The sequence below is a fragment of the Oryctolagus cuniculus genome, chromosome 17 (genome assembly GCF_051225735.1).
Source record: "Oryctolagus cuniculus isolate XC-2025 breed Fujian yellow rabbit chromosome 17, ASM5122573v1, whole genome shotgun sequence".
Taxonomy (NCBI): Eukaryota; Metazoa; Chordata; class Mammalia; order Lagomorpha; family Leporidae; genus Oryctolagus; species Oryctolagus cuniculus.
Genome location: NC_142883.1, coordinates 65,032,378 through 65,044,535, shown reverse-complemented (window position 1 = coordinate 65,044,535; position 12,158 = coordinate 65,032,378).

Genomic DNA, 12,158 nt, shown 5'->3' with positions numbered 1-12,158 from the left:
GGAGGTGGACGTGACCAACCCGGGGACAAAGCTGCTTTGCGTGGCTTTTGGTGAAAGGCACAGGGCGTCCGAACATGCACAACGTGAACCTGATCAGTGAACACTGGACAAACCAAACAGAGGGCCATTTGCTGGACAACAGCTGTTTTCAAGACCCTGAGCTTGGGGCTGGCGCCTGTGGCATAGCGGGTAAAGCCGCCGCCTGCAGTGCCGGCATCCCATATGGGTGCCGGTTCTGAGTCCCGGCTGCTCCACTTCCAATCCAGCTCTCTGCTAATGTGGACTGGGTCAAGTTCAAGCCAGGAGCAGTGGAGGATGGCCCAGGTCCTTGGACTCCTGCACCCGCGTGGAAGACCCGGAGGAAGCTCCTGGCTTCGGATCGGCCCAGCTCCGGCTGTTGCAGCCACTGGGGAGTGAACCAGCGGATGGAGGAACTCTGTCTCTCTCTCTCTCTGTGTAACTCTGATTTTCAAATAAATAAATCTTAAAAAAAAAAAAAAAAGACCCTGAGTTTGGGACCAACAAGGCAGATGGGATACAGGGAGTGGGGAGACATGGGGACAGGCTCTTAGCCTGTGTTCCGTTGCTATAACCAACACCCCAGGCTGGGCGATTTATAAAGGCAAAGTTGATTGGCTGAGTTCCAGAGGGGGCCGTCTAAGCTCAGGCAGTCACACCTGGTGAGGGGCCAGCAGGTGTCTGTGAGTGGTCGAGGGCTGGCAGCCCAGCTCCCACGGTAACCAAGCCAGTTCAACGAGAACTCAAACTCACCCCTCCTAACGGCCTGGTCACTTCCCCCATGGTCCCACGGCTTGGGTACCAGGCTTCCAGCCCAGGGACCTGGGTGACAGTGCACTGTTGCAGGTCTCGGGTCAGAGATCCTTCGAGGGACATTGCTGCAGCAGCTGTCAACGTCTGGACTGAGCCCCGTGGTCAGGAGCAGCCCCTCCCCCATCCTGGAAGGTTGCAGGGCCGTGACGAGGGGCACAGCTCTGCAGCCTGCTCTGCAGCGGCTCAGGGGAGCTGGCTCACCCCCGCGTGCCCCATCAGCTTATCCCATGTAGTTACAACACATCACAGGTAGGCCCACCTCTGGCCCCAGCCCCTGGTCTGTTCCCCCGAGCAGCCTTGGTTCGCTGTTCTCATTTTTATTTTTCATGTAGCATTACCTCGTGATCACTCTTCTGTTATAAACAGTCCTTTAAAAATACCACTTTAATTTGCTTAAGGATTTATTTATTTGAAAGGCAGAGTAACACAGAGACGGGGACACACACACACAGTTCCATCCACTGGTTTATTCCGCAAATGCAATGCCCGCAACAGCCAGGGCTAAACCCAGGAGCCTAGAATTCAATGCGGGTCTCCCACCGCTGATTCCAAAGAGTGCGAATATGAGCAGGAGCTGGAATCGGACCCGAGAGCCGGGACTCGAACCCACGCCCTCCAACAAGGGACGTTGCGGAGGGCGGGGAACAAGCAGGCCCTTAACAGCTGCAGGGTCGCGCTCTGCGAAGTGGGACGACCCCCACCTCCCAGGGTCGTGCCAGAGGCCCCCCGCATGCCTGTCCCTGCACGCTAAGCGAACCAAGCCTGTGCCCCTGCTGGAGAAGGCCGCCCCACCAGCGCCCGCAGAGCAATGTCGAGGCAGGAAGGCGAGCACTTGGAAACAAACGCTCTGGGAGCCACAAAGACCGGCCTGCTCGGCCCCAGACCAAACCCACACTTGTCCCAAAGGAGATTTCGCAATTTCCTGCGAGGGCCGTCTCCCGGGGTCGTCCGGCTCGGGTCAGGAAGTCCTTCCTGCCTGCCCCCGCCCCGCGCTCGGGACTGCACCCCCAAGGTTTGGGCCCCGGGAGGACGGCGCAGGTGCGACTTCCACCTCCGAGCCTACGGCAGTCCCGAGAGGGTGCTGCTGTCCACGCCCGTGTCCACTCCCTTCCGGTCATTCAACAGGGCAGGGGCGCCGGTGCCACTCGCCCCTGTCTTCTCAACCTGCACCCCACGCCTGGATTCCTGGGCGCGGGAATCGCTCTGGTCCGCGCCGAGCCGCCAAGTGCACAGCACCGTCGGGCTGACTCACCCCGGGCTCAGCCATCAGCAGCTCGCGGGCCGAGGCCACGCCCTTCCGGCCCTGGGCCGGGCTCTTCCGGTCACGGAACACGCCCTTCCGGTCCCAGGCCACGCCCTCTCCCGGTCTCCGGCTGGAGGCTCTCGCTGCTCCGCCTTCGGGAAGGTGGTGTCGCTGGCGATTTGCCGGACCCGGGCGCCCGTCCTCTCCCACCTGCTGCTCCCAAAAAAACTCTGCCGCCCCTGTGTCCGACGTCAGCCAGCTGGGTGGGAGTCGCCTCCCACGTCGGCGATCGCGAGGAGGCGGCTCCACCACCATGGCGACGATCATTCCCCACCTCGGACCTTCCCGGTTCTACCCCGGAGCGCCGGCATCCCAAATGGACGCCGGTTCGAGTCCCGGCTGCTCCACTTCCGATCCGGCTCTCTGCCTGAGCGGGAAGAACCACTCCTTCCGCGGCTTAAGGGGGCCGCAGCACCGTGCAGGCTGCAGCAGGAACGGAGGAAAGCCTTGTCTTAGTCCAGAAGCCGGGGTCGCAAAGCACAGGGTCGGACACCCACGAGAAAGCTTGCAGTAGGGAGCAGGTGTTTAGCGGTTAAGATACTCGCGTACCGGGCTGGCTTTTTTTCTTCTTACAAAGTTTTCAGGGTCTGGCGCTGTGGTGTAGCAGGTAAACCCGCTGCCTGCAGTGCTGGCATCCCGTATGGGTGCCAGTTCGAGTCCTGGCTGCTCCACTTCCAATCCAGCTCTCTGCTATGGCCTGGGAAAGCAGTAGAGGATGACCCAAGTCCTTGGGCCCCTGCACCCACGTGGGAGACCCAGAAGAGGCTCCTGGCTCCTGGCTTCGGATCAGTGCAGTTCCGGCCGTTGCAGCCAATCGGGGAGTGAACCAGCGATGGAAGACCTCTCTCTCTCTCTCTCTCTCTCTATCTCTGTGTGTGTGTGTGTGTGTGTGTGTGTGTGTAACTCTGACTTTCCAATAAATAAGTGAATCTTTAAAAAAAGAAGATACTTGTGTCCCATATAGGAGCCCCGGATCCTGCTTGCTGCCAGATCCTAGAAAGCAGTGGCGATGGCTGGGGTTAACTGGGTTCCTGCCACCCCTGTGTGAGACCTGGGATGAGTTCCTGGTTCCAGCCAGGAGCCAGGAACTTCATCCGGGTCTCCCACGTGGTTGTGGAGGCCCAGACACTTGGGCCATTCTCTGCTGCTTTCCCACGCCATAGCAGGGAGCTGGATTGGAAGCGGAGCAGCCAGGAGTGGACCCGGTGCCCATATGGGATGCCAGTGCTGCAGGCAGCAGCTTAACCTGCTGTGCCACAGTGCCAGACCCTGAAAACTTTGTAAGAAGAAAAAAAGCTGATAAAATTCTATAAAAACCAGACAGAGGGGCCCGTGTTGCACAGTGGGTTAAGCTGCTGCCTGCAATGCCAGCATCCCGTGTCGGAAGCTGCGCTGCTTCTGATCCAGCTCCCCTGCAAATGTACCTAGGAAAGCAGTGGGAAAGGGTCTGAACGCCTGGGCCCCTGCCGCCCGCATGGGAGGCCCAGAAGGAGTTCGCAGAATCTTCGAAGTTGAGCAAAGAACTCAGACAGAAATGGTTCCTCCCACACAGTTGCACTCTTGCGGGGTTCCAGACCAGGCTGGTTGAGTCTCTGGTGATGATGGGGGTCAGGGTGGTGATTCTGCCTCCCACCCCCTCCACGGCTAGCAGGTGTCTGGCGAGGGGAGTGAGCACAGGGGAGCTGGCAGCCTGCTGGGAAGTCTGTCTTCACCTGCAGGTGGCAGCAGAGAGCCACATCTGTAAAAAGGCATTGCGTGCTAGACTTCTGAGCGCGTGCCCGCGGCTGTACATTTTACTTGCATTTAAAAAAAGAAGAGAGAGGGGCTGGCGCTGTGGTGCAGCGGGTTGAGGCCTCAGCCTGCAGCGCTGGCATCCCATATGGATGCTGGTTTGAGACCCGGCTGCTCCACTTCCGATCCAGCTCTCTGCTATGACCAGGGAAACAGTGGAAGATGGCCCAAGTGCTTGGGCCCCTGCACCTGTGTGGGAGACCTCCACATGCCTGGAGGCTTATGTTCCAAAATCAGGAAAGCAGACCTCAGCTGTGGTCACTTGTCTAAGGCTAAGGGCAACAACCGGGGCTGGGGTGATCCAGTCCAGCAGCGGGAGGCCGGTTCAGGGCAGCTGGGTTCAGTATGGAGAGCTACTTTGGAGACAGGGCTGGGAGAGGGAGTCTGGCACGCGTTGGCAGGTTGGGGGAATGGCTGCACTATCGATGAGCAGGCTTGGCTGGCTTCCCTAAGGGTCTCAGGGCCCGGCTGCCACCGTCCTTGCACTGTTGTCATTGTCATCTTGCGGCTGCTGTGTGTCACTGGGTAGGATGATCATAGGCGGGGTGGGTATCGTAGGCACCAAGGGCACGGCTGCCACTGGCGACACCCACGTCCTATATTGGAGTACTGGTTTGAATCTCGGCTACTCTGCTTTGCCTCCAGCCCCCTGCAAAGGCACATGAGTGGGCAGCAGATGATGGTGCAGGTATTTGGGTCCCTGACACTCCAATTGGGAGACCAGGATGGAGTTCCTGGTTCTAGGTTTCAGCCTGGCTGTCGCCGGGTGGGTGGGTGGGGGAGCGGCTCCCTCTGGCTGCACGCCCAGGTGAGCCCCTGAGTCGGGGATGGAGGCCTCCACAGCCCACACCTGGGAAGGAAGCGACTCCATCGCTACCCCCCACCCCCAGCCCAGGGGACAGAATGGCCTGCAGAGCTCCAGGCACCCGGCCCCATGCCCCAGGCCTCCTGGGCAGGTGCGGAGGCAGGGCCCCTCCCCCCTCCCAGGCTGTCACCCGCCCAGGGCACCCCCATGTCCCACCCAGAGCTCTAGCATGTGGGAGAGCGGCCCAGCGCGCAGGCCGAGGGCGCCCCCTTCCGGTGACAGCCGAGCGGCGCGGCGCCCTGTGCTCAGCACTGGCAGGGCTATGAGGCATCAGGACGTCCTCCTAAAGACCACAGCCGCGGCTAGCGCCGCGGCTCACTAGGCTAATCCTCCGCCTGGCGGCGCCGGCACATCGGGTTCTAGTCCCGGTCGGGGCACCGGATTCTGTCCCGGTTGCCCCTCTTCCAGGCCAGCTCTCTGCTGTGGCCAAGGAGTGCAGTGGAGGATGGCCCAGGTGCTTGGGCCCTGCACCCGCATGGGAGACCAGGAGAAGCACCTGGCTCCTGGCTCCTGCCATCGGATCAGCATGAAGGGGCGAAGGCAAAGAGGGAGACTGTAAGAGAGAGAGACAGAGAGGAGAGGAGCTAGCAAGGAGAGGAGCTAGCAAGGAGAGAAGAGAGAGCAGAGAAGAGGAGAGAGGAGAGCAGAGCCAAGAGACCAGAGGAGGAGGCTGGAGAGAGGAACCGAGAGAGAGCAGGAGAGAAGGGGCAAGAGAACACGTGTGCAGGAACAGGCCCTTTTATTTATTTATTTATTTTTTATTTTTATTTATTTATTTTGACAGGCAGAGTGGACAGTGAGAGAGAGAGACAGAGAGAAAGGTCTTCCTTTGCCGTTGGTTCACCCTCCAATGGCCGCTGCGGCCGGCGCGCTGCGGCCGGCGCACCGCGCTGATCCGATGGCAGGAGCCAGGAGCCAGGTGCTTTTCCTGGTCTCCCATGGGGTGCAGGGCCCAAGCACCTGGGCCATCCTCCACTGCACTCCCTGGCCACAGCAGAGAGCCGGCCTGGAAGAGGGGCAACCGGGACAGAATGCGGCGCCCCAACCGGGACTAGAACCTGGTGTGCCGGCGCCGCAAGGCAGAGGATTAGCCTAGTGAGCCGTGGCACAGGCCCAGGAACAGGCCCTTTTAAAATTTCGCCTGAGGGCGGGCAGGGAAGCAGGAGCAGCCAATCCCATTAGGATGGGGGTGGAGCCTGGCTCAGGTAGCTGGGCCATGCGGCCACCTGGCTACAACTGCACCAGTTTCCTAACACCCCTACCTCACACCACATCTGAAACGCACCCAAGGCAGATGAAGCTATAAATCCAAGAAGGCAAAACTGTGACACTTAGAAGAAAACACACATCCAGGGCCCCTGGAAAGCTCTTCAAACCCAGCGACAGAAAGACCACGTCTCCCAGTGGAAAAGGGGGCTGGTGCTGTGGTGCAATGGATCGAGACGCTGCCTGCAGTGCCCGCACCCCACAGGAGCGCCGGTTCCAGTCCCGGCTGCTCCTCTTCTGATCCAGCTCCCTGCTAATGCACCTGGGAAAGCGGCAGCAGATGGCCCAAGTGCTTGGGCCTCTTCACCCACGTGGGAGACCTGGATGGAGTTCCAGGCTCCTGGCTCTGGCCAGGCCCAAGACTGGCCATTGTGTCCATTTGGGGAGTGAACCAGTAGATGGACAATCTCTCTCCCTCTCTCTCTCTCTCTCTCTTTCAAATAGACAAGTATTTAAAGAAATAGGCAAACACTTGAGTAAACATTTCTTCATAAAAGACATATGAATGGCCAAAAAGCACTTTAAAAAGTGCTGAACACTGTTAGCCATTAAGGAAATGCAACTCAAAGCTACAAGGAGACACCACTTTTTAGTTTTATTTTTTAAGGTTTATTTATTTATTTGAAAGGCAGAGTTACAGAGAGACAGAGGGAAAGAGAGAGAGAGAGAGAGAGAGAGAGAGAGAGAGAGAGGGCTTCCATCCACTGGTTCACTACCCAAATGGCCGCAACAGCCAGAGCTGCACTGATCTGAAGCCAGGGGCCAGGACTTCTGGGTCTCCCACGGGGGTGCAGGGACTTGGGCCATCTTCTCCTGCTTTTCCAGGCCACAGCAGAGAGCTGGATTGGAAGTGGACCAGCCGGGACTTGAATTGGTGCCCACATGGGATGCCGGCACTGCAGGCGACAGCTTTACCTGCTACACCACAGCGCTGCCCTGAGAGCCTGTTCTTGATTCCCCATTGTGGACTTGCCTTCTCCAGCCGCCATGCTCAGAATGCGCTGTCGCTGAACCCAGACAGCACCTGGATGCCCTCCTTGCCACGGGGAGGGAGTGGCAGCTCAGAGACGTGACTTGCTCTGCGTCCTACAGCTGCTCAGGACGGAGGCTGCACTGGGACCCGGCCCTTCTGAACCACAGCCCAGTGTCGCCCCCCTCAGGGCACGGTGCCCTTCTGCAGCCTGGGAGGCAGAGGTTTGGGTCTGGAAGCTCTACTCCTGGCGTCCCCAGCTCTCAGGAACGTATCAAGGCCTCGTGAGATCCAGCTGGGGGACAGCTCCAGCCCAGGAGGGGGGGCGACTGGGGACTGGCAGGCTTCTGAGTGCCCGGTGCTGCCAGCCGCCACTGCCAGGGCCCCTGCTTCCTCCAGGGCTGTGTGTCTGTGTGTGTGCACGTGGCGTGTGTGCGCGTGTGTGCTCTGTGTGTATGCAGGGTGTGTGTGCATGCGGGGGGGTGTACTGTGTGTGTGTGTGTGCTGTGTGTATGGGGGTGTTTATGTGTGTGTGGTATATGTGTATGTGTGTGCGTGTGGGGTGTATGTATGTGTGCAGTGTATGTGATGTAGGGGTGTGAGATATATGTGTATGTATGTGTGTTGCGGGTATCAGGATGTGTGTTGCGGGTATCAGGATGTGTGTATGTGTGTGTATGACGTGTGTGTATGTAGGGGGTGACAGGTGTGTGTATATACATGTGTTTATGTAGTGGGTATCAGATATGTGTGTGTCTGTAGGGATGTCAGGTGTTTGTCCGTGTCTGTGTACATGTGTTTACATTGTATCAGGTGTGTGTGTGTATGAAGTGTGTGTAGGTGTGTGTATGTAGGGGGTGTCAGGTGTGTGTGTGTGACCCTGGGTGTGTGTGTATACATGTATTTATGTAATAGGTACCAGGTATGTGTGTGTGTATAGGGCTGTCAGGTGTGTGTGTGTATACATGTGTTTATATGGTGGGTGTTGTGTGTATGTGTGTGTGTGTGTGTGTAGGGCTGTCAGGTGTGTGTGTCTGTGTTTATATGGTGGGTGTTGTGTGTATGTGGGGGGGCTGTCAGGTGTGTGTGTGTGTACATGTGTTTATATGGTGGGTGTCATGTGTGTGTGTGTGTAGGGCTGTCAGGTGTGTGTCCGTGTCTGTGTATACTTGTGTTTATATGGTGGGTGTTGTGTGTATATGTGGGGGGGGCTGTCAGGTGTGTGTCTGTGTCTGTGTATACATGTGTTTATATGGTGGGTCTCTTTCCCAGGGGTCGGGGTGTGCCTGGGAGCAGGGCTTCCCCAGCCCTCGGCACGTGGGGCAAGCGAGATGAGGCTTGGCCCTCCGTGTGGGCCCAGAACTTTCTGTGATGGTGGCAAAGGCCCGGTGTGTGCACTGTCTGGAGGGCAGCCGTGAGCCCCCGGTGCGCTGTGGAGCGCCGGACGTTCATTCTCCATGCACTTTAGATTTAAACACAGGAGACCGGTTGCCGCGGAGCCAGGCGGCGTGGCCCGAGGCCCCCGGTGCCTCCGCATGCGGCATTGAGCCTCTGCACCTGCCCATGCCTCCTCCGCGGCTTCGCCCAGGTGGGTCCCGCCGCAGACAGGATACGGTCTCTCTGGCCTGCGCCCAGCGCCCTGAGTGCTGTGTCACGCTCAGCTGACCACCACGTCTCATTCCGAGCTGGCCGCCTGCAGATCTTTCCATCCGACTCAGATCGTTGTTTTCTGTTTGCACTCGAGTCTTGGTCTTGGCCATGCACCTGCTCCCCACTTGAACCTTGTGGCTGGGGAGTGGGAAGGTGCCCCTCAGCCCTGCCCACAGCGCCACCTCCATTTTCCACCAGAAACCAAGGATACTCATTTGAACCCAGATACTGAATCTCTCTCTCTCTCTCTCCCTCTCTCTCCTCTTTGGGTATTTACTCTGTGATTTTGGTTGTCAAAAACAAAACCCTTGGTAATGCAAAGTTCTTTTCATTTGTTAAAACAAAAAATGTCTGCAAGAGGCCAGCGCTGTGGCTTAGTGGGTAAAGCTGCCACCTACAGTGCCGGCATCCCATATGGGCACCAGTCCGAGTCCCAGCTGCTCCACTTCTGATCCAGTTCTCTGCTATGGCCTGGGATAGCAGTAGAAGATGGCCCAAGTCCTTGGGTTCCTGCACCCGCGTGGGAGACCTGGAAGAAGTTCCTGGCTCCTGGCTTCAGATGGGCACAGCTCCGGCCATTGCAGCCATCTGGGGAGTGAACCAGTGGATGGAAGACCTCTCTCTCTCTCTCTCTTCCTCTGCTTTTCAAATAAAATAAATAAATCTTCTTTTAAAAAGTCCACATTGGTTTGAAAGGCAGAGAGAGAGAGAGAGAGAGAGAGAGAGAGAGAGAGAGAGAGGGTTCATTGCCCAAATGATTGCAAGTGACCAGGACTGAGCCAGACCAAAGCCAGAAGCTGCATCCAGGTCTCCAACTGGGACTTGAACTGGCGCCCATATGGGATGCTGGCGTCTCAGGTGGCAGCTTTTCCCACCGCGCCACCAGGCTGGCCCCAGTGACACCAAGTTCTTAGCCTGACTGTGGTGCTGTTTGTAGAACAAATTCTCTCTCAGCCCCGTGGGCACAAAGGAGGCTCTGCCTGTCTGCTCTTGCCGGCTGGGGCGGGGGAGGGGGGGTCTGCTACCACCATTGAGACCAGTGACCAGCTTGTGGCTGAGTCGTCTGGGCCGGGAGCCCACTGGGCGCGGGGCAGACCTGGATGGGAAGTGGGGGGTAGGTGTCTCTCGACCTCTGGAGCTGCCCCTCCCAGAGGTGAAGGTGCAAACCTCTGCCTCCTCTCTCCCAAGCCAGTGTGCAGCAGACAAGGCTGCCTACGGGGGTGTCCGGCCTTAGGCAGGAGGAGGCAAATCTGTAAGACTCTCCTTCTCTGCTTGCTGCTTCTTGCGTGTGAACTGTTCTGAGGTCCTGCGCACTGGGCACTGCTATGGCTATGGTCTCGACCCCTGGAACCCTGGGGTAGGCAAACCCGACACTTTCTGCTGGTATTGAGCTGGCGTGTGTTTGTGCGCATGTGTGCATGTCTGTGTGCGTGTGAACGGCCAACAAATCAATGCCCATATGGACGCTGGTGTCATGGGCAGCGGCTTTACCTGCTGTGCCACAACACCAGCCCCGGCTACTGTGTTCTTGAAGTTGGTTTTCTAGTATTTTGTTGAGGATTTTTTGCATCAGTGTTCCTAAGGGATCCTGGCTGGAAGTTTTCCTTTCTTTTCTTTCTTTTTTCTTTTTTTTTTTTTTTTTTTTTTTTGGCAGGCAGAGTGGACAGTGAGAGAGAGACAGAGAGACAGAGAGAAAGGTCTTCCTTTCCGTTGGTTCACCCCCTCAATGGCCGCTACGGCCGATGCGCTGCTCCGATCCAAAGCCAGGAGCCAGGCACTTCCTCCTGGTCTCCCATGGGGTGCAGGGCCCAAGCACTTGGGCCATCCTCCACTGCACTCCCGGGCCACAGCAGAGAGCTGGACTGGAAGAGGAGCAACTGGGACAGAATCCGGTGCCCCAACCGGGACTAGAACCTGGGGTGCCGGCACCGCAGGTGGAGGATTAGCCTATTGAACCGCAGCGCCGGCCTCTTTTTTTAAAAAGATTTATTTGTAAGTCAGAGTTACACAGAAAGAGAAAGAGAGGCAGAGTGAGAGGTCTTCCATCTGGTGGTTCACTCCCCAATTGGCCGCAATGGCCAGTGCTGCACTGGTCCGAAGCCAGAAACCAGGAGCTTCTTCCAGGTATCCCACACAGGTGCAGGGGCCCAAGGACTTGGCCCATCTTCCACTGCTTTCCCAGGCCATAGCAGGGATCTGGATCAGAAGTGGAACAGCCAGGACTCGAACTGGCATCCATATGGGATGCCAGCACTGCAGGTGGCAGTTTTACCTGCTATACCACAGCACCGGCCCCTGAAGTTCTCTTGTGAATTTTTTACTTCGGTTATTGTACTTTTCAACTCTAGAATTTCTTTATGATTTTTCTTTGAATCTGTTTATTAGAGAGAGAGAGAGAGAGAGTGAGAGAGAGAACGAGAGAGAGCGAGAGCAAGAGAGAGCGAGAGCGAGAGAGCTCCCGACTGCTGGCTCACTTCCCAGATGCTTGCAACACCGGAGGCTGGGCCACGCCAGGATCTTATTTAAGGGGGGCAGGAGCCCAACTGCTTGAGCCTTCACTTCTGTTCCCCGGATCTGCACGAGCAGGAAGCTGAAATCAGGAGCCAGAGCTGGGAATTGAACCCAGACACAGATGGGTGACGCAGGACCCTTAACCAGCAGGCCAAACACCTGCTCTCTGTTAAGGTTTTGTGTCTCTTTATGGGCATTGCCATTTTGTTCATACTTTTTTTTTAACCTTTTCCACCTCTTTTTTTTTTAAGTTCTTTGAGCACCATTAGGAATGATTTTTTTTTTAATTTATTTATTTGAGAGGTAGAGCTACAGACAGAGAGAGGAAGAGACAGAGAAAGAGGTTTTCCACCCACTGGTTCACTCCCCAAAAGGCTGCAATGGCCAGAGCTGGGCCCATCCGAAACCAGGAGCCAGGAGCTTTTTCCCAGTTCTCCCACACGGGTGCAGGGGCCCAAGCGCTTGGACCATCTTCTGCTGCTTTCCCAAGTGCATTAGCAGGGAGCTGGATTGGAAGTGGAGCAGCCGGGATGCCAGTGCCGCAGGCGGTGGCTTTACCCACTATGCCACAGTGCTGGCACCTAAGGAAGTTATTTTAAAGTCTGCGTCAAGTAGCTCTGTCTTCAGTTTCTGTTGTCTTTTTTTTTCTCTGAATGGGCCACATTTGCCTCTTTCTTGTAGTTTCTTCTGTTGTTGTTGAAACTTGGCAATTTGCATCTAACATTGTGGTAACCCCGCCCCCAGAGCTTTCTGGGTTTTGTTATTTATTTATTTTTTTCTCTCATGGTTGTAGTCTGTCTCTGTACCGAGGAGTCAGTCTGAAGTGCACCGCATGGGAGACCCAGATAGAATTCCCGATTCCTGTCCCAGTCATTTGGGGAGCGAACCAGAGGATGGAAGATCTCTTTCTGTCCTGGTTTCTCCTTGTTATCTGTCACTCTGGCTTTCAAATACATCTTTTTTTTTAAATT